Below are 24,575 nucleotides of genomic sequence, written 5' to 3'. Positions count from 1 at the left end.
TTCTAAACCCTAATAAAAAATGCTTATGGATGAGCTCAATAATTTTCAAGACATTGTAATCCACAAGTGTGCCACTATATTTTAAAAACATGCTTGTAACAATAATTAGCTATAATACTTTTGGGTTAGGTGAATCAAAATCTCCATCAATCTATTCCATCATCTGAAAAAAAGTGGACAATATAACAAAGCGCCCACTCCTCTCCTCCTCTCTCTCTCTCCCCTGAGGCAATTCGGGTTAAGTGACTTGCCCAGAGTCACATAGCTAGGCAGTGTTAAGTATCTGAGGCCAGATTTGAACTTAGGTCTTCCTGACTTCAGGGCTGGTACTCTATCCCCTGTACCACCTAGCTGCCCTATAATAAAACTTTTTAAACTGAGAGTTGTGATCCCATGTGGGGTCATGGAAAATTTGGCAACAGTAAAATGTTTCTGATTCCAAGATCAAAATTTATTAAAAATCAAATGCACGATGAATCCAATGTGTTTCTGGCAGCATCTGCTTATGTTCAATGTCATGATGTCACTACAGCCTTGGTTCTAATTCACAATATTGCATACTTTGCACTGTGTGTACACACATATTGCCAAAAAGATCTCAGATAGGATTCAAGACTAGGCTATATAAAAATTTCTCTGCTGAAAAGGGGTCGCAAGAAGAAAAAGTTTAAGAAATCCTGATTTATAATGTCTATGTCACAAGGTTATTTTAAGGAACTAAAGAAATTTGTCCCCCTCCCCCCTTTGTTTTCTCCCTTGTTTATTATCCCATAATTTACTTCCATTCTCCACTTAAGATATCCTTCCTAATAAAGATAAATAACTAAAAATAAATGACCAGCAAACAAGTCAGACAACAAATGCAAAACTGTACAGCTATAGTCGTCACTCAGCTTCCTCACTAACAGAAGGAACTAAGTTACCATTTATTATTCTTTGGAATAAAAAATTTATTGCAATGAACTTGATGAAATGTCTCTTACTCATGATATAGATTTATTTTATTTATATTATAATAGTCATTGTTCCCTTGCTTGTTTTTTTAGCCTATAATAATTTAGTCTTCTGATATTTCTCTTAATTTAATATTACTTGTAATACAAAAATTTTATTAAATTGATACATCACAAATTATTTAACTGTGCCCCAAATTGAGGGACACTCATTTTCCTTTGACCTCATTTTCCTATAAGAAATTATGATGTCATCTTTGTGAATTTGCAGTGAGGTAAAAGAATTGCTAAACTTACAAGTTATCTATTATCTATCTATCTATCTATCTATCTATCTATCTATCTATCTACCTACCTACCTACCTACCTACCTATCATCAGAGATTTGAAGGATTCCCTCTCCTACTCCCACATATCCATACCCCCATCATTTGGTATTTCCTCTGAAAATTTTGTCTTTGGAATATTTATTTATAATTGCTCTTCATCTTAATTTTGATCTTTTTTCTATTTGGATAATAGGCATTATATTTGATATTTCATTAGTACAAGAAACTCATGGGTAAGTAAACTCCTTTTATTTATACAACTGGGTATCTATTCTGAAACGTAGGGAGATGCTTATACTGGCTTCATCAGTGTCATACCAGCTACCAATCTATTATGTCATTTGGCCTCTTTGGATTTCAAATTTTACTGAATTGAGAAGTTTTGAGTTGAATTTAGAGAAGTTTTAAGAACTCTTTTCTCTCCCTCCCCTCTCCTTGTCCCAATAAGGTTCCTTTCTACAAGCATTTTTGCCAATAGCAAAGGATTTACATTTTATATAATCTAGTTGTTTATAGTCTTTCGTACCTATTAAGAAACCTCTTCTTAGTAACAGACTTGGAAGAATTCCTAATTTTTATGATAGGACCTTTTTAGTATGCTCTCCAAGATCTTCATTTTAAAAAAAAAATTAAATTGTTTTTTTCATCGAAGAAAAAGGTTTTTTTTTCCTTCTATCTCCTCATTAAAACACAACACACACACACACACACACACACACACACACACACACACACACACACACACACACACACACACACACGCGTGCGCAAAGCTTTTGGTAAAGTAAAATAAATCCCCAGTGATTGTAATACAGAATTCCTCTACTCATATTCTACAGAAGCTGCCACAAAATATTTCCTTACACAAGCCACTCCCTCCAAAATAATATTTGCTACCATCTATAACATATGATGGATAAACCAATGAACTCTCTTCCAATTATGCAACTGTGTTCTTGTGTTGTTAATCACTGACCTGTATAAATTAGCCTGATAATTTCTAATTCTAAATTCTTTATTAGGATTATGCTACAATTTACTGTCATTTATAACAAAAATATATGCCACTGTGTCCAATTTTTTTGATATCAGCATGTATCATAGATAAGAATATGGTTCTTTTTAATGTCCTTTATAATATTTATAATCAGAGAACTGAATAAAATTATTTATCATATATTCTTAAGAATCTTATGTGATTCTTATATGCCTAAAAAATTGATGTTTAATGACAAGAGGATCATTATTATCAGGAAAGACATAAAACTGAGAGACGTATGCTGACTGGCTATTTGCCACTGTTATTGGAGGCAATCAAGGGCAGAGACCAGCCAAAATGGGACTCTCTATAAATAATGAGCACCTACAGAATTTCCTGTTTGTGGAGGGCACTTGGGCTGTTATTTTAAGCCCTTAATATTGTAGAACTTCTTGAATGAGAACTCAAGATAACTATGCCTAATCATACACATAATGCCATTTCTACATATTATGCCATTTGTTTGGATGGAAAATCTATAGAAAGTCATCCATTAATACACATTTCTTAAACAGATACTTCAAATGAATGAATGGAAATCAGCATTAAAAAAAAAAAAAAAAAAAAAAAAAAGGACAGTAGACTAGAGTGCATCCATGACACTATAAAGCTCCTTTAATTACATCAATTGCAATCTGGGGGGAAAAAAAAAGGCTTATTTTTAAAAAAAAAAATACTTATATCTGTATTTCTGTATGGCTGCAAATCATGATATTAAAATCTTTTTACAAGAATAAAAAATAACTTATGACTGAAAGTAATGGAGAAACACATAAAGAACATAAATAAGGTATAACATAATAATTATGAAAACTAAAGAATGTTAAAAAAAAAACATGCATTATTTACATAAAGACGGTGAGAAATAACCCATGGATCCATATATTCTGATATGCTTGTAATATTAAGATAATGTGAGAAAAGATCCCAGCAACTTGAATAGAATTATCTGTAGCTAATGTACAAAAAAGAATGTGGACAAAAGAAGGATGAAGGAACTAAATGAAAGGGACATTCTGCAATGTTGACAACATGCCTTAAGATTATAGAACCAACTGAGAATATATACTTTTTTTTCCCCTTGTGATGCCTATGACTATTGTGGACAGTTGTATGAAATGCTTTTGCAAGCACTGGGAGACTTAGCTAATATACAGTATCAAACTTGAGTATAAAGAAACTTGGATTTGGATACCGGCTCTGACCATAGCTGATTGACCATATGAGATAACTGGTTTTTATAAATTTCTGATTTCTCATCTGTAGAAAAGGAATTTAAAAATTTGTTGTTTTCTAGAAAAAGGCTTATAAAAATTTGTCTAACCTTTCCTCATACCTTTTTTAAAAAAAGTGTTTTTATCAGGTATACATAATTCATACAAAGATTGGGTAGAGATAATTATATATGCCATGTTGGCTCAGTTTATTCTTGATTGTGAAAAATACTTTTCAAGTGCTTAGTATAGCTATTTTCATATATCTTAAGAACTGATTTCTTAATTTATTCTTAATTCCAACAATAACCTTCCACGTGCATGCATGGAAATGTTTTTTCTGTCATTTTTAAAAAAGTAACATTTCTAGTAGAGATGATAATCTCCACTCCTTTGGTAGAGATTTCTTCATGGAAATCTGACCAATCTTTTCCATTTCTAAGTAGACTTGGAAAGGTCTAGTTACAGTTTATCTGATTGTGGCTGATAATACAAGCTGGGAATGCTCTGCCACAGGTCCTACACAAAATAGTCCATATGGACATTAAGGGTGGATTCTCTAACTGTATCCTATATTTCTTCTGAGCTAATTCAATTCTATCTTGTTCACAGACCACAGCACTTTCTCTGAGGAGGGCACAACATGGTGGACAGTCCTGTGCCACTGTTTATCATGTAACAACTTAATTCTAAAATTCTTAAGAGAGACCGTGAGGGTGTTCTCAAATTGCTTTTTATGATCACCACATGAACACGTGCCAGCTGTGAGTTCTCCATAAAATTTAGGTAAATATATTTGGCATTTGAACAATGTGGCCAGTTCAACAGAGGTGTGCTCTCTGCAATAGAGTTTGAATGCTTGGCAGTATAGTTCAAGAAAGGTCTATTTTCTCACCTTGCCAGGTGATCTTCAAAATCTTCCTAAGATGATTATTACTTCAATGACCATGGATTGCGCCAGGGGACCATGACAAAACATGATGTCCTTTATATAAAGTTGATGATTTAAGGTGCAAAATGAGATGTACATATTTTCAAAAATTATTTGCATAAGGGTAATATGAAAATGTTTTGCCATGCATATTTAGTAAAGGAAATCAGTGGGGGATGATGAGAAAAAAAATAGATTTGTAAGGTATTCTATAATAGATCTAGAATACTACATGCATGCATTTTCCGATAAGGAAATTGTTATTAATTTTGCTTACCTCTTACTCGATTCAAAGAAATTTCTCATAAAATGAGAATATAATTCAAATGTGTGTAATGTAAAAATAAAGCACACCAATTAAACTTTTTCAAAAGGTGATGGTAAAATGATTGAATGGCCTCAATTGTGCATTCTTTCTGAAATGATTCCCTACATCAACAACCACTTCTTGACTATTCAGGTATCAGTTTCATTTTTTGTGTGTGATGTCATACAGTATCTATTCTTAGACTTGTCCCAATTCTGTCCATAATATATAAGTATGAGCTTTTTGTGTATTCTACGAACCTTTGGTTTCTTTTGTTTGTAAATTACACATTGTTTTGCAGGGGCAGCTAGGTGGTGCAGTGGATAGGGCACCAGCCTTGAATTCAGGAGGACGCGAGTTCAAATCTAGCCTCAGACACTTAACACTTCCTAGCTGTGTGACCCTGGGCAAGTCACTTAACCCCAGCCCCCAAAAAACAAAAAACAAAAAACAAAACAAAAAAAAAAAAACACACACACTATGTTTTGCTTGAAGCAGGCTAAAGTTACTTAGCGTTAAAGGTTATGTTGGTTTAATTTAGAGAAATTTACTGAATTCCTGATTTTCTGTACAAAATTAAATTACCTTCAGAATGATGTTAATAAGATAGCCATGTTATACATAAAACTTTTCTTTTGAAAATAATAAAAACAATTATAGTGACTCTTTCACTGTCCTGAAAAGAACTTCTACTTTAATTTAAACTAAAAATGTCAAATATCAGTAAAATGGTAGATTTCAAATTTAGATTATCAACAAATGAATATTTATAGTTTTAAAACTGTGTGATTTAGCACATCCTTGCCCCTTACTGACCTTCTTCCCTACTATTTTTACTCCAGAAGCAGAAAGAAGTAGTACACAGCAGGCTATTAAATTTTGTTTATTTGTTTTCAGAGTTATCACTGCCTATAGTCATTTAGAGATCAAGTTTATTGGTTCACTTCTTCACTTCAGCTTCTCAAATAGACTAATCTTCACAAGTTAAAGTCTATTTCTACAACTTTTGTAACTTTTTTTCTTTGTAAAACTTTTATCCTAGTTTTTCTACCACCACAATATAATGAGTTACTTGTGAAGGATGAATGGAGGATCCTAAAATAAAATCTTTGATCTCAGTAGTTTTAGTTCAAGTCTTTGGAGCAATATATATTACAGTGCTAATTTTGAAAGAGAGCCTTACTTAAAGGGATAACAAGAGGGTGAAAAATTTGAGTAAGAACTTATTTTATTAAGTTTATCCTAGGGTGATCAGTATGACAGAACTTGACTTGTCAATAAAACAAAATGTCATTTTGTTTATTTGAAATGAGAAACATACCTTCTAAGTCAAAATACATTTTTTTAGCTCATCCTTTCCCAGAAGAAAAGTAAATTTGGGTTGCTGGGTGTACTCATAGTATACCATTTTACAAAGTAAAATGAAATGATCACCTTAATGAATAGTATAGATAATCATGGTCATAATTATTTGTATTCACAATTTTCAGTATAAAAATATGTTAAACAGTCTAGAATACTTTTCCACAAAAGAATGGGGTGGGGTAGGGTGGAAAGTGGGAGTGGGTAGAGGGAAAGCAAAATAATTTTTTCTAGACATAGAGGCATGAAACCATTATTCTGTTGCTTGTATTATCTAAAGTATAAAGACTACACTTTTAGGATTTTGGAGGCAACCTTATCAAGAAACTATGAAAGATCTAAATTTCATAGGACAGGTTCTGTTGCAGCTAATTAAATTTGGTTTTTAAAAATTGTTTCTTATTCACTTCAATTCTGAGCAGTGACTTATTTCTTCTAATTCTTCTGTTTTAGGAATGTGTTTATTTAAATATATTCTTTTTTGTATTAGACAGAAGTTATTGAGAACAGTGATCAAACTTCCTCTTTTCCAATTCCTTTAATATTATTTTTTAAAAAACATGTTTCATACATTAAAAATTCCTTCTGAAAATGTAGTATCCAGAACAGAATTTTAAAAACATTTCATTTCCTTTAGTATTAAAAAATAATTTAATTTTAATAATCTTTAGAGTGCCATGAAATGAGACAATAGAACATTATGTAATGTGATGCTTAAAGCAAATAATTAGGCTCAAATTTTTGAAAATTTTCTCAGTTTTACATTTCAGAAATCAAAATAAAGTTCTGGGAAACTCTTTTGACAAACTCCTCCCCCCATTCCCACAAAAACAAAACATAAGCATAAGATAATAAGATAGAGAACAGGCAAATGGGAATCAATTTTGGTAACTTAACTGAAGAAAAGATTTCAATGAGGAAAAATAGTAATGAGGGAAAAAAGGCAACTTATGGGATTTTGTTTTTTTAAAGACACATAGTAAATGGCAAAGGCCTCCGTATCTTAGAGTTAAAGTTAAAACCAAAAATTTAGAGGGATTATGTAAAAAGATGTTAAAATAAATAAAGGCTATAATTAAATGAAGCTGATGATCAATACTAACAAAAAGTTCTGCTGGAAAAAAAAAAGCATCAGGCCTATTTTTTTTTTTTTTTAAGAATAGATAAAATGATAATGAAAGATAGGAAGACTAAACCACTCAACTTTTGATTTATTTTTAATATTACTTCCAAGGATGATGATTTAGCTTTAATGATATGACATTGAATTTATTATTCGTATAAGTAAAGAATACTCTAAATTGTTCAATTGTTTCATCTGTCTGCCTCTTTGTAACCCCAATTGGGGTCTTCTTGGCAAAAGTAATGGGTTTGCCATAGCTCTTTCCAATTCATTTTACAGATGCGCAAACAGGGTCAAGGGACTTGCCAAGGGTCACACAGTTAATGACAGGACTGGATCTGAAACTGCAGTCCATCTTTCTACCATGCCATCTTTTTCTACGACAATGATACTACAACAGAAGCAGGACAGAAACATGCTCAATAAGAGTCAGATTTGGCTTTATCCACCCCTCTGTTGTTGATGAAAGCATATTGAAATGTGAAATTTCCTCTAAAAATTGCTTTAGTTGCATAATATGCATTTCAATGTGCTATTTTTAATAAATTTGATAAAAAAATTTTCTGTTCATTGATCCACAATATAGCATACATTTTTATGTTATGGCATTGTTTTTCAATTTAGTACTATTCTAAAGATCTTTTAAGATATTTAATTTACACTGTATGTATATGTGTGTGTGTTTTTTAGATTTCTCTAATTCTGAAAGGGATATATTAAAGGCTCTGACTACTATAATTTTGCTATTTGCATCCTACAATTTAATTTTAGATGTTATTTAGATGTTATATGAGGTAATGATATTGATAGCCTCATACAAATTTTATTTCTATTTACTTCAGATTTGTCCAAAATCATTTTCTTTCCCCCTTCATTTTAGAGTTTGACTGAAGCAGAATAGGCTTTGTCCAGTACCTCAATTTTCTCCTTCATTTAAATGTTTGTTTTTAAAAATACTTAAATTCAATGTGAATTGTTTGGTTTGCTGTATAGAAAGTATTGATAGTGATTCATTATCTATACTATTTTTAATCATAATGGCATCTGCCTGTTTATGTTATTGTATTTATTTTTCTATTAACTATGTCTAAAATAATGATTTATTGAATTGCTTTTATGAAATCACCTGAAGTATGTCATTTTAAGGTTTTATTTTTAACGATATAAATTTTTATTTTAAAATATATTTCTTGTAATTATCTACTTCTATTGTATAAGAAAGCTCACCCTATAATTGGTAATGGCACATTTTTCTTGACCATACTTCTCTAGTTCTTCCTCTCTCTCTCCTTTTTTTTTTTTACAATGAAAAATAGTAGGAGATATTTTTGTCTAACAGCTAGGATCTATACGTAATGTGACATTATTAATAATGTAAACAGTTTTTTGTGCTTTAATTTTAATCTGATCTCTACATTAACTCTATGAAGGGATGGTCACCTCTCTCCCTTCCTTCTTTTTAATCCCTTTTTCCTTGGTGTTAAATATATAAGATCAGTATAGTATATGCATATACTTGAATACTTATATGAATGTGTTTTACATTTTTACACCCAGTTCAAAAGAAAATCATGCTCAAAAAATCTATTTTTCCCCTTACTTTCCTCCATGTATGTATATTCTTCATCTCTAATATATAAATTCATGCTTCTTCCCCAATAAAAACATCTTAAGCTTTCCTTTCCTTTTCCTAAGAATTAAAATAATAAATTAAAACAAATGAATAAAACTACTTTTAGAAGATCTAACTTATTTGATCTTATGATATTATGATTAATTTTATGTTACGAAGAATTTAAGGATCTAAGAGTATACCTGTCACAGTAATCCCTATTTAACATGTAATCAATTCTTCTACCTTTCCAAATGATCACACTGTGGTACCTTTTTTATATATTTTTTCTTTTATGTTTCATTTCAAAGTGTCCACTCAAGTTTTTCAATCAGGAATATCTGGATATGCTCTAATTCGTTAAAAGCCAATCTTCTTCTCTTTGATCCATTGGAATGGATAATAAGGCTTTATCATAAGTTTTAAAATCTTGTATTTGAAGATCATTTCTTGAAAACAGCAGCCACCAAACTTTGTGTGATGCCAAATATACTTTCCTGGTTTACAAATTAAATTCTTTGATTATTTGGAGTATTATATTGCCTTAACTAGAAGTTCTGGATGTTAGCTGTCATATTTTTGAGAGTCTCTGGTTCTAAAAGATGCGGGCAGTATTAGTCCATGATTCCATGGAAAGATGGTACACAAATTTGTTCTTTAGAGCTTGTTTCTCATATGTTTCTAATATTGTGTATCTTATATTTTCTTCTGTATTTTTCAACTTCATGATTTTCTTTTTCTGTCTTTTAAAAAATGTTATTTTTTTTGTAGTATTATTGACTGTTTTTCTTTTTCTTTTTTTTTGCTCACACTATCAGAGAGTTTCTTAAATAATCCTCATCATTGTTTCTTCTAAAGAATTAAATGCCATTGTCATTTGTAACTATCTGTATTTTAAAAAATTTCTTTACCTCCAGACACTCTGTTACTCCTTATGTTGTTATCCTTTCTTTTAGGTTACAAGGCTGTTTATAAATGTTTGACAAAAATTGCTGGAAAAATTGGAAATTAATATGGCAGAAACTAGGCATTGACCAACACTTAACACCATACACCAAAATCAGGTCAAAATGAGTTTATGGCATAAAAAAATGAGAGTATAAATAAATTAGAGGAACATAGGATAGTTTACCTCTCAGACCTGTGGAAAAGGAATGAATTTATGTCCAAAGAAGAACTAGAGATCATTATTGATCACAAAGTAGAAAACTTTGATTATATTAAATTGAAAAGTTTTTGTACAAACAAAACTAATGCAGATAAGATTAGAAGGGAAGCAATAAACTGGGAAAATAGTCAAAGGTTCCAATAAAGGCCTCATTTTCAAAATATATAGAGAATTGACTCTAATGTATAAGAAATCAAGCCATTCACAAATTAATAAATGGTCAAAGGATATGAAAAGACAATTCTCAGGTGAAGAAATTGAAACTATTTCTAGCCATATGAAAAGATGCTCCAAGTCATTATTAATCAGAGAAATACAAATTAAGACAACTCTGAGATACTACTACACACCTGTCAGATTGACTAGAATGACAAGGAAAAATAATGCGCAATGTTGGAGGGGGTGTGGGAAAACTGGGACACTGATACATTTTTGGTGGAATTGTGAATACATCCAGCCATTCTGGAGAGCAATTTGGAACTATGCTCAAAAAGTTGTCAAACTATACCCTTTTTGTCAAACACGAATAAAATAGAAACAGAGAAGATCAGTGAATTGAATATACAACTAAAAAAAGCTAGAAAAAGAACAAATTAAAAACCCCCAATTAAATACCAAATTTGAAATTCTGAAAATAAAAGAGATTAATAAAACTGGAAGAAAATTATTGAATTAATAATGAAAATTAAGAGTTGGTTTTATGAAAAAAAAAACCTAGCAAAATAGATAAACCTTTAGTTAATTTGATTAGAAAAAAGGAAAGGAAAATCAAATTGCTAGTATCAAAAATGAAAAGGGTGAATTTTCCACCAATGAAGAGTATTTTACACAACTTATGCCAATAAATCTGGTTTATGCCAATAAATCTGATATCTAAGTGAAATGGATGAATGCTTACAAAAATATAAATTATCCAGATTAACAGAGGAAGAAAAAATTACTTAAGTAGTCCCATTTTTAGAAGAAGAAATTGAACAGATTATTAATCAACTCCCTAAGAAAAAATCTCCAGGGCCAGATGGATTTACAAGTGAATTCTACCAAGCAATTAATTCCAATACTATGCAAACTATTTGGAAAAATAGGGGAAGAAGGAGTCCTATCAAATTCCTTTTACGAAAGATACAGTGCTGATACCTAAAAAAGGTAGAGTCAAAAGAGAGAAAGAAAATTACGGACCAATTTTCCTAATGAATATTAATGTAAAAATCTTAAATAAAATATTAGCAGAGAGATTATAGCAAGTTATCACCAGGATAATACACCATGATCAAATAGGATTTAAACAAGGAATACAGGGCTGGTTCAAAAGTAGGAAAACTATTAGCATAATTGACTATATTAATGACTAAACTAACAGAAATCATATGATTATTTCAATAGAAGCAGAAAAAGCATTTGACAAAATACACCACACATGCCTATTAAAAACATATAAGAGCTTAAGAATGGAGTTATCCTTAAAATGAAATTTCCTTAAAATTTCCATAAAATAAAAGTTGTTTTCCTTAGCATCTTTCTAAAACCATCAGCACACAATCATATGAAATGGGGGAAAACTAAAAGCATTACTAATAAGATCAGAGGTGAAATAAGGTTACCCATAATCGCCATTCAATATTGTATAAGAAATCTTGGCTTTAGAGGGGAGGATTCTGGGAAGATGGCAGAGTAAATTGGTAAATTTTAAGTTCTCTAGATTTCCACAAATAGAACAAATTTGTACCTCAGGATGAGCATAGACTGGTGAAAAACCAAGAAGATGGGGCAGGATAGGAGACTTTCTGATACAACCTGATAGGATCTGAAGAAAGGCCCTGGGCTGGGGAATAACCTGTTTGAAGTACAAACACCTAACTAGCTCCACAGAAACATCAAGTGGGGAACCCTGGGGTGAGCTGGGTGTGGCTTGAGCATCAGCAGGCACAACAGAGACTTTTACCTCCCAGACTGTGTGAGATTGGGGTCTGAGTCTGGGAAGACTAAATAAATTTCAGCTGATTAGGAAAGTCAGGTCCAGCTGTGCTGCTGAGATGCTGCCCTGGGTGAGAAGGAGCTGCACACTGGGTGAGAGCAGAGGCAGGGGGGCAAGGGCGCTGCTGGCTGTGGGCACTTGTAGGAGAATGGAGAATTGAAGGGAAGCTTGAGGTATCACCTCTTTCCCCCATAAAACCATGGTTAGAGGTTAAAAAAAAAGTGAATGGCAAAGATGAAAGAGCCTCACCATTGAAACATTTTATGGAAAAAGGATTCATCTTCAGAGGAGGACACTTTGGTTTAAAAAAAAAAAAAAAATTCTATTCCAAATAATAATGGGAAATGGCTCCCTGCCCAGAGTGAATTTATAGAACTCAAAAAAGAATTCAAAATTCAAATGAAAGACATTAAGGAAAAAGTAAAGAAGAAAAATTAAAACCATTCAAGAAAGACAAGAAGATTATGAAAAAAAAAAGAAAAGGAGGTACAGAGTCTCAAAGATGAAAATTACTCTTTGAAAATTAGAATCGGGCAAAGGGAAGCCAATGAAGCTATGAAAGATCAAGAAATAACAAAACATCATAAAGAATGAAAAAATAGAAGAGAATGAACATCTCACAAGAAAAACAAGTCTGCAGAACAGATCAAGAAGAGAAAATATAAGAATAATTAGACTGAGATTGGCTAGAATGACAGGGAAAGGTAATACAGAATGTTGGAGGGGATGTGGGAAAACTGGGACATTGATACATTGTTGGTGGAATTGTGAATACATCCAGCCATTTTGGAGAGCAATTTGGAACTAGGCTCAAAAAGTTATCAAACTATGCATACCTTTTAACCCAGCAGTGTTGCTACTGAGCTTATATCCCAAAGAAATCTTAAAGAAGGGAAAGGGACCTGTATGTGCGAGAATGTTTGTGGCAGTCATCTTTGTGGTGGCCAGAAACTGGAAACTAAGTGGATGTTCATCAATTGGAGAATGGCTGAATAAATTGTGGTATATGAATATTATGGAATGTATACATGTATTACATTAATTTATACTTTAACATATTTAACATGTATTGGTCAACCTGCCATTTGGGGAGGAGGGAGAAAATTAGAACAAAAGGTTTGGCCATTGTCAGTGTTGTAAAATTACTCATGAATATATCTGGTAAATAAAAACTATTAAAAAAAAAAAAAAACAGCCAGGGTCAAGCTCTGTTGTTATACTGCTTAGTTTAAATGGGCAGTCCTTGGTCCTGAATTCAGTGGTCAACACTAATTCCTGCCTTCTGTTTTGTTCAAGCATGAGTTAACTGAAATATGGGCTGGGTCTTCTCTGTTAGCTTTTTGGGTTGAGTGTGGGATTCCTATAAACTGATCTAACCCTGATCATGTTTATGGGAGTGGTTGAAACCCCTGAGTTAATCTTTGCCTCACAGACCACTGACTTGGCTTCTCCTGTGCACATGGGACTATTTACTTTGAATTTTACTATCCATCTACTATAGTTTACCTCTGCTCTGTGGTGCTACAGAATTATCATAGTCCTATACTACATATAAAAATTCATAGTTCATTTCCTTTGATTTCTTTATTATTCATGTTTGGGTATTTTTAAAACTTTACTTTGTTATCTGTGGTACATCATTTTTAACTAACGTCAGTTAGGCAGCTAGGTGGTGTTTTAATGGGGGGAGAAAACAAGTTGACAAATATGTACAAAGTACAACCTTGGTTGCCTTACTTTTTTCATCTACAAAATGTGGATAACAATATCATCTATCTCCTACGATTGTTGTGAAGATGGACTGAAATATTTGTGAAGTGCTCAGCACAGTGCCTGGAATAGATGAGGCTCTGAATATATGAATATCCCGTTCCTTTTAATCTGTGGCATTAAGTTGGATCTTCTGGATGTTAAGATGTCACCAGACCTTCCAAAATCCCACCATCAAAGGCTTCTTTGCTTTATGGATTGTTATGATTTAAAAAATCTGACTAGATAACACATGAAGCTCTTTAAGTATAATCACATATGAGGCATTTGCCTTCTGTAGTACTTCCATTGCGACATATTGCTGATTTTTCAAGTCATTCTTTTCTTACTTCTTACTAATTCAATTACTCTCATTTTAATATAAAATATTAAGTTGCTCAGATAAATTTGATTTTGAATTGTAAAAGAAAATGAATATGCAATCTGATTTTTAGCAGGTTCTATAAAAGGATGTTAAAGACAGAGAGAACCTGGTCCATGGTAAACATTTACTGTGATTGCAACCAAGTCCTAGTTTTTTTTCTTAACGTTAATTGACAGGTCTTACTTTATATTATCTTGATTTCTGATTACCTCTACCTACCATCCATGCAAAAAATAAATAAATGAATGAATAAAAAGGAAAGAGAAAGTACCATTTCAGCAAAACTGACACACACAAGTGCCAGAACTTTAGCAACTGCAAAAAAGGAAAGGAGAAAAATTTTGTGGATGAAGACTGGGGGTGGGGGAAGGAGACAGGGGCAGAGAAAAGAGGGGGGGGGGAAGCAAGAGCTTTTTATATACAGAATTAGTCACATGATTTTAGCATTTCCATTTATGCTGCTGCTATCTCTGATCTTATTGTGTCAAGGTGTCTTCCTATTTCTTCATTTAGAAACAGACAATTAAACCTAACTTACCTATTTTACCTTCTCATTTCATTGTTAAAATAATCCTGGATTTGAAGGTGCTTTGAAAATGGCAGAGTTCAAGGTAATATGTAGGCATCTTATTTTATTTTTCTTCTTTGAAACAGAGGTAATTCATATTTTTATTCCTTTAAAAAAATATTGCCAGGGCAGCTAGATGGCACAGTGGATAGCATCAGCCTTGAGTTCAAATTGGCCCTCAGATACTTAATACCTCCTAGCTGTGTGACCCTGGGCAAGTCACTTAACCCCAATTGCCTCACGGGGAAAAACACATGACTTAAAAATATATAGTGCCATTGGTATTGGATTCTTCAACAGCATTAACAATATCAATTTAACAGAGGATACTTTCTTTTCATCTGTGTGATGAACCATGATTGTAGAATAGGTCCCCCCCATTATTTTAAGAGATCATCTTAGAAAGTTTTGTTTACAAATTTTACATATACTCTAAATACACTTCTAAAGTTCTTCCTAATGTTTGATTTATAATTCTAAGTAAAGGTTTCATTTGAAAAATATTAAAAATCCAACCAGAGTTTACATGAGGAGTCCACTTACTTATACAATCTATTATCTAATAATATACCAAACTGAGAAATATTCACATCTTTATCAAGTGATCTTCAACCTCAGCATTTGCTTTTACAGCATATACTTTTGGTTACTTAATCCTAAAAAACAAAACAAAACAAACAGAAACAACACAAAACATTTTCGAGTCAGTAGGGAAAAGGCACTACCTCTCAGAAAAAATAAAACTCTTTTGGAGATGAGTAAAACTTAACTTTGGTTACTACTCTTAGCTACCACCAGACCACTAAAGCCAACATAATTACCATTAGTTCTTTATTTCCTTAGGTATTTTATTGATCCATCTATGACTACTTCTATTGCTATCGTGATTCCCTTTTCTTATGTTCATCAAGACTAGGTTCTGCCTGCCTTCCAAGATTACTAAGTTAGTCCAATAAACTCCTCAAGCTAATTTAACATTGGGGAGGTCAAAGAGATGCTGAGAGTGTTCTACAGTTTCCTATACATAAAAAAAAAAAAAAAAAATCAGGAAATTATTTTCCTCTCTCTAGTATTTGCTTCTCTCTTCCTTTTGGAAGCTATTCTCTCAGTGAGAGAAAAATGGAACATGTTAACATATATATGCATTTCATATTTCATCTGATATGAATGATCTATGTTCAAAGAGTCTTGATTTATATTATCTCTGTGGCTAATACAATTAAGCAATCTAATGATATCCTAACGGACTTATATGGAAAAAAAAAACTGGATAGTATGAGATGTTAATAGGTCATGAGGAAATAAATACATGGTTAAGATAATGGGTTCAGAGACCTAAAGTATTGTGCTAACCTGGATAAAATACTAAAAGTATATAAACCAGTACAGATGTCATTCATATATGTATGTGTGTGTGTGTATACACATATATATATTTTTCATATATATATATATATATATATACACATATATATATTTTTCATATATATATATATATATATATATATATATATATATATATATATATATATATGAAAAATATATATATGTGTATACACACACACACACACACACACCCCTTTTGGTACATGCATAAAATGCTGGATTGGTGGTGTACCAATGCTGAGTTTTTCCGTTATAATTTTCATATAATTTCATATAATTTTAAATGTGAACTTCATACACTGTGTTCAGATCTACCCATCTTTTCCTTTGCTTCCTTGTAGGTCTTTTGTTCTCTGCTGTGCAAAATTAAGATTATTTTTCAGCAGACATTTATGACACACATATAATTGTCTATTTAAGATAGAGGATTTCATAAATCTGTTTCCTACTAAAAGTTTGTCATTCTAAAATTAAAATATATCATCTGTAAGCATGTGAGGGTCAAATTGTGGAAGAAATAAATAATTTTTAAAAGGTTATTTTCTTAGGGACTTTTGCTTTTTGTTTTTCTATAACCACCTAATCTCATTCTCGATAAGTATCTTATGTCTTCATGCAAATCTGAAATCTTAGGTACCAAAGGAAAGATATAGACTCAACTAATTTGACATGCCAAATGACATAGTAAGTATGTAGACATTTTAACTGTTATCACATTACTGTGGGAAAAGACCACAAAACTGTAATACTTGGGAATTTCAAAGTTGCTCCTTACAAACCTAGATAAATTTAGCAATAAAGACAGTAAGAACCTGAAGATCATTTTAGGACAATTGGATATCATAGACCTCTATTAATTAACAAGTAAGAATAGAAAAAATTATATATATTTTCATGATTATTTTTGGCATCTTAACATTAATCACCATATAATTAAGCATTAAAAAAACTAAAACTAAAAGCACAAATATTAAAAACATCTTTTACTGACCCCAACAAATTAGGAATTAAACCAGAAGTTAGTTCTAAGTTGATGTAAACTGGAAAACCCCCCAAATAAACCAAATTTTCAAAAAAGGAAAATGAACAAGGATAATAAGAGAAAAAAATTAGAAATTACTTTTAGTCACATATCAGCCAAAATTACAACTTTAAATGAAAGTAATTTCATTTATAATGTAAAATGTCTAAAATAACAGAAGAAAGAGGATGTTTATTAAAACACATAATCAGAGGAAAACTAAACAAACCACAAAGGAACTCCCAAAATGGGGGTGAGGGACAAGAACCTAATAAGTTTACAAGTTGATTTTTATAAGCTTCTAAAAAACAATGTGTATATTACTTAAATATTAATTTTTTTTCACAAACTAGGAAAAATTAGGAAACCTGCTAAATTCCTTAAAAGATAAATAATAACCTGTTAGATAAAGACAAAAGCAGAGATTCATCAAAGAGGGTATTGTGTGTGTGTGTGTGTGTGTGTGTGTGTGTGTGTGTGTGTGTGAGAGAGAGAGAGAGAGAGAGAGAGAGAGAGAGAGAGAGAGAGAGAGAGACAGAGACAGAGAAAGAGAGAATGAAAAAATTATCCAGCTACAAGGTTTCACTTTTATTAAGAAGGACTAGTTTCAATATCAGGAAAAATACAAACAGAATGATACTAATGCCAACAACAATAATCACATAATTATGCACTAAATATGCTTGGAAAAAATTGAGTAAAGAATCTCAAAGGAATTCATTAAAAAAGTGGAGAGGAAGAAAGGCATTCTAATAGAATCTGAACCCAAATTATACTACATAGAAATGAAAAACTGAACTGGAAAGATGTCTGCCAAGTCAGGTTTTAAAAAAATAAATTGCATTACCACCATATACTATAGTAAATTCAAATGCATACATCGTTGGAGTATATTAGAAACTGATATCTAAGATTAAGAAATGATAGCCCCAAAATAAAACGGTCAGAGTATGAAGAGGCAGCTCTCAGAAGAAAAGTTATCAACAACCAATTGAAAAAAAGAAAGACAAACAAAAAATTAACAAAAGTCAAGATTCCACATCAGAATAGATTGGTAAAGAAAAAAGGAAAATAGCATTTGTTAGAGGAAATGTGGGAGAATAGGTGCCTATCCAAGCATTCTACAAAACAATTTAGAACTATGCCCTGTCAATAAAACTGTACACAATTTACATACAGAGAGACCACTACTACACTAAAATTTAAAAAAAAAATGGGGGGGGGGAAGGAAGCATATTAAAGAGGGCATATAGCAATTGGGAACTGAATGAAAAAAGTAAGGTACATAATTAAAACAGATTCAGAGAAACCAGGGAGAAGTGTGTGTGTGTGTGTGTGTGTGTGTGTGTGTGTGTGTGTGTGTGTGTGTGTGTGAGAGAGAGAGAGAGAGAGAGAGAGAGAGAGACAGAGAGAGAGAGAGAGAGACAGAGAGAGAGAGACAGAGAGACAGAGAGAGAGAATGAATAAAAAAAGGGGGGAAGGGACTTGCACCAGAAAGGACAACAATGTATTTTTCTACAAGAGGGTAGATATGTAAGAACTCTGATCAACACATTCCAGAAGATGATGAATCATGCTTTCCACATCTTGGCAGCAAGATAATAGAAGAAAGGAGCGGAGTAAAACACAAGATTTCCATAATTTGATGGATTCCTTTGGCTATACTTAAGGTAGTAGAGGTAGGGCTTATATTTTTGCCTAGAATACAAGAGAAGAGAGCAGACATAGTAAGGCAAGAAAGGGGTGGGGAGGCAGTGGGACATCAATAAAATATTTCTAAAGTACCAATAAAAAAGCAGAATGAAATTCAAAAAAGGACAAACCAGGAAAAGTGTTAGAAAACCAGAGGCTGAATGGTCGATCTTATATCTTATACAAGGGTGACCTAAAGCAAGTTTTATTTTATTTTTTAAACTTTCTGGATCTTAGGGGTAAAATGAAAATGTTAAACCAGATAAGAACTTTTATTCAGGTGAAATAAAAAAAAAAATAAAGATAAAAGTAAAAATGCAATGAAAATATATAGTGTGGATAGGTATGTGCCCCAGAAAATTTTCTGTTTGCCCAACCTTCTACCTTCAGAATGTAGAAATCCCTTTAAACACAAAACTCCGTGGATTTTTTCCCCCCAGTACAGTAATGGCCATATTTATTTATTGGCAGAGAAAATAGCACTCATGAAGGGCAGCACTCTCTGTGCATAGCAAAGATTTTTTAAGCTGTGAAGTATACCCAGGGATTTAAAAAAAAAAAAAAAAAAAAACAACAAAAAACAAAAACAAAGAGAATGACTAAAAACAAAAACAAATCCCCCAAGGTTTTCTCATATTACCATCTCAGACAGAGCTATCCATGGTCCTGCCATTACCTCTGAACTCATCTACGCAACAGAGTACAATGTTGGCTTCACCTCTAGCTAATGAACTAGCTGAGCCCTTATCTTTAACAGTGACATCTTTAACACCGGACTAAGAATCAGAACAACTGATTAAAATCCAAGTTGTCATTAAGTAATGATGTTTGATAAGTTATTTGAGGCCTTGTTTTTTAAATCATTAGTAATGATTGAAAAATATTGTTAGCTTATCAACACATGGTACTATAACAAATTTTTAATTGCTGAGTTGATTATTATAAGACATTGTGATCTAGAAATTAGCTATTCACAAATATCAAATATGATAGTCTTAACCAATTTGGGGACAGAATTTTGTTTTCATCATTCATTGGATGCCCAGTATGTAGATTAACATCTTGTATGTAAGAAATGTCATTTGAACTGTTATAAAGCTATGTGCAGAGTGTTTATTTCTTAAGAGATCAAAGGAGATGTCAGGGGGCGAATAGAGCTTAAAGATTATCAAGTATCACCCTCATCTTTGAAACAAAGAAACCTGGGAATTTTCTTAGAGTCCCATGGCAAATGACAGATTTTAAAAGGAGGCTTTTCTGACTTCCCAAGTTCATTCTAAAATGCCTTAAGTGACTGAATTCTACGTAAAAAATACTGAATGTAATGAATTAAGAATATACTTTATGTGGAAAGTGGGAGGAGTGGGAGAATTAAAGACTTCCTTGACAACTTAAGTAAAAATATTTCATTTAAATGAAAAAGTGCTACCATTATATGTTTAGTAGAGCAAAGGCAAAAAGGATCTATAGAATTATCAAGTAAGGAGATATATGACTCCTGATTAGTACAAATAATTTAGTTTCATTATTTTTGGTTGTTCTAAGCACAAACACAAAATGTAGGAATTATAAATGTTTAAATCATTAGTGAAAGAATCATATAAATTTATTACTATTGTCAAATCCTAATGTAACCATCTCCAAAACACATCTTCTATCTCCATTAACCTAATTCAGGTGTTCATATTCTTTCATCTGGAGCATTAAAATCACCTTCTACTTTGGTCTCTCCATTTAGAATCTTTCCCCTAATACTGGAAGAAGTGGTTTTTCTCAAGTCACATTACCGTCTCAACTCAATAAAGTATGATTACTCTCTATTACTTTTTAGGATAGAATATATATATATATATATATATATATATATATAAAATTCATCTGACATTTAGATCTCTGAAACAAGGTCTCTTCTCCATATTCTCCAATCTATTCCTGCTAGTCTATGTGCTGTTATACTACAGCAAAACATATACCTTCTTGGGTTTCTTCAAAACTAATTCAAAGCCAACTATTTAAATACTTTCCTGATCAATCCCTCTCTCTCAACCTAGCTTATAATTTCCTGCCTCCCAATATTATGCTTTTCTATTCATTTTGAAAATATCACACACACGCACACACCCATTTTCCTATTATTCACTTGTTTTTATATTCCCAATAATAAATACAGTGCTTATCACATAGGAGATACACACGCAAAAAATGCCAGCTTATATCAGATACATTCATATTTTTAAAATAGAAATAAAGATAAATTCTGTATTTTATATTTTTGGTTAGGAGGTAATAGAGAGGTTAGGGTTGGTCTAGAGAAAGGTAAAGTTTAAGTATTATGAGATTCAGTACTAAAGAACTTTTGTCAGGGTTATATATATATATATATTTAAAGCTGTGTGCACACATGTGCATAATATAAGAAAGTAAGGCTTAGAATCAGAAGATTTGAGTTCTAATGAACCTCCAACACATTAGTTTTAACTGTAAGACCATGAGAAATGGTGATCTATCTCAGTCATCTTGGATTCCTCATCTTTAAAATGAAGGAATTAGAATTAAAAGTTGTCAAGATTTCTACAGCTGGAGATCCATAATCCTAGATGCCTATGATTATGTTAATAAATACTACCATGTATATTGAACTTCAAAACTTGTAAGCTGTTAGTGTACTAGTTATTTTGACAAAGGCATAATACTCGTTATTCATTATATGTCCTTGTTAAAATATACATGTCAAATTTTAAGTCACAATCAAGTGTTATGGGCCAGAACTCTGAAACAAGGATTCTTACAAGGTGTTGTCAGTGGAATTGACTTAATAGTTCTCTAGTTTAGTACATAGTCCTTAATATAGTTTCAAGTATATAACAGCCAGCAAAGGCTGAGGCAGATTCATCCCATCTTCCACCTTTGTGGAGCACAAACCTTTGGACTTAAGAGAGATTTATTCACTTCATCTCACATTGCCTTGGTGCCAGGCTCTCCTCCTGTGCTTCTTCACTGAAACCAAGACTCCAGAAGGCCTCCAGAAAACTAGTTGAGCACCAAGTGAAGGAAATAGGACTTTGAAGGAGACAATAAAGGATTTGGACTTTAACATCTGGCTGTTCTTGTGGTGATTACTCTGATTGAAAGGAAGGCTGCCCCAGAGACTCCAAGAAAACCAAACCGGGAGAACATTATGGTCAACTATGAACTCCTAACTCCTCCAGCAACCATTCCTGAATTATTTTAAATTAAGAGTAACATGTGATATTAAAACAACAACAAAAAAAGGAACTATTCTGAGTTTCTGAGTAACATTTTATAGTTCCCTCAGTTATTTTTCACAGAATAATTTATTATAATTTATGTCAAGTATAATACAAATATTTATTTGGTTTTAGAATTTGACTATTAAACTCATCTACTTTTAAAATTCTGTTTAAGAAAGTTTGATTTCTCTCAAGATTTCCTATCATTATTTATATAACATTATTTAATTGGCATTCTGATTGCCCATATATTATTTTATAGATTAATATGTGCAGCTTACAAGGACTTTCATAAATAAATAAAAGCTATAAAGAATTTATCAGTCCCTAGTTTAGGGATCAGAACCACTGTTATCTCCTAAGAACTAGACTGATTTACTCTATTTTTGAAAAAGAATTTTTTTTAAAATAAGGATGTCCTAACCTTTAAACATTTGTAGGAAATTTACTTATGAATTAATTGATCCTTTAGAGAGAGCTCAAAGTCAGCTCAATTTTTGATAGAACAGAAAGTATTGTCTATCAATGTGTTATATTTTTGTAGACATACAAAATGTTTTTGTTAGAAAATTGAGTTTCTAACTGCTTTTATATGCCTGTTTACTGTTCTTTCCTTTTTCCACTGTTTATCCTCTTTGTTCTGGTTATATTAGCAAACAGTTTATTATTTTCATGAATTTTTAAAGGAACAGCTGACAATTAGAATCAATACGGAATCAACAAAAATTTTATTAGAGTAGAATGATTCTTTGATTTCTACTATTGTAGAACTTCAGTTCAAGGATTTTAACAGGCAAAGAAGAGACAAACTAGTGACAAGCACATGGACAAGTTTTAAAAATTTAAAGAACAGAGAAATGCAAATTCAAGTATGTCAGATACAACTTTCTGTCTAACTGGAAAAGAGAATAAAAAAATGAAAAAAAATTAAATACTGGTGAGGCTATGGCAATCATGGCAAGCTAATCCACTGTTGGTGGAGCTATAACATGGAATTCAATGTTTGGAAAATATTATGGAAACAAAAGTGTATGTATGATATATGTATCCATCCATCTATATTCACAGTAATCTTGCCACTAGGCTAAGTAAGACATTAGAGATCTTAACAAGAGGAAAAATACTTATCTGTGTGAAAATATTCCCAGTGGTCAAAATGTAATAGCAAAGTATCCAACTGTGTGCTCAATAAAGAGTGACTGAATAAACTATATAGCACTATAATACATTACTCTTATATGATACAAAGAATTCAAAATCGATGCTTTTATTAAGTAAACCAGAAACTCAACAAAACACACATATATACACACATGCACAACACACCCCTCACATATAAATTAGACCTATGTAAATAATAGTAATAAAACTATTAATAACTATTTATAATTTTGTTAATTCTTATGTATACCTAAAAATAAAAAAAAAAAACAAAACCCCAAAACCTAAACAGTAAATAACAAAATACAGAGAGAGACATGCTGTAATTTACAATGTTTTTGTTTCAATTTATTTTTATTTTCTTTGGTGATATAATGGAACATAAAGCTGGACATAGAGATAGTAATCTAAAACTTATTAGCTACAACTTAATAACTCCTTGGAGAAGTTGTCTCTTTGAGCCTTAGCATCCTAATCTGCAAACAAAGTTAGGACATGATCATGATCAGTTCCTCATATGGAAAATGAGATGGAGATATAAATGGCAGGCTCCATTATCTTTGCCAAGAAAACCCCGAATAAGTTTACAAAAAATCATACAAGACTGAAAAACAACTGATAAGAACTTCCTGACTCAAGGTCCAATGATCTTTTCCCACCTACCAGGCCTACCTACATTTGATAAAGAATTTGGGCAAATAAATATGAAAGAGCCAATACTGAAGAAAAACTGAACTGGGGGGAAAAAGCAAAACAAAACAAAACAAAAAACCCCGATATACTCTGGAGAGTGAAGAAAGTGAGGTTATTTGAAAATCAACCCCATCATAGCTCTATTCAACAGGGGGTGGGGAAATGGCTTGAATAAAAATTTTATCTCTAACTTTGTAACCCAACAACCTGTTTGAATCTCAGTTTCTTCATATGTAACACGAGGGAGGTAGACTGTTAAGGCATACGGTAGATGCCGAACCTAAAAAAAGGAAAATACAGCTCCAGTCCTGTTTTTGAGAACTGGGAAAGTCACTGGATTTCTCAGTCTCCAAACTGTCTTTCACCCCCTTACTCAATCAGATGCTAAGTGTAATCATTTCTACCTCCCATCTCTCCCAAATAGGCCCTCTTCTTTCCCACACTGCCAGCTCTTCTGCAGGCTCTCATTAGTTCATCTGTGGGATACTCCAACAGCCTGCTGAGGGTGCTGTCTCACTGAAGTCTCTCTCCCCACTCCAATCTATTGTCCATTCAGCTGTCATATGGGATTGTCCCCAAGTGCAGATCTAACTCTGTCACAAACTGCTATTCAGTAAACACTAGGAGCTCCTTTGAGAATCAAATATGAAAATTTG

At 32.2% G+C, this 24,575-nt stretch overlaps 1 protein-coding gene across 2 annotated transcripts in view; it reads right to left on the bottom strand.

Moving 5' to 3' along the window:
- CDYL (chromodomain Y like) overlaps positions 1 to 24,575 on the bottom strand; it is a 159,090-nt gene that overhangs the window by 18,266 nt on the left and 116,249 nt on the right. The window lies entirely within an intron of this gene.

This window comes from Sminthopsis crassicaudata, chromosome 1 (assembly GCF_048593235.1).
Source record: "Sminthopsis crassicaudata isolate SCR6 chromosome 1, ASM4859323v1, whole genome shotgun sequence".
NCBI lineage: Eukaryota > Metazoa > Chordata > Mammalia > Dasyuromorphia > Dasyuridae > Sminthopsis > Sminthopsis crassicaudata.
This window is presented reverse-complemented; position numbering and strand designations above follow the sequence as displayed.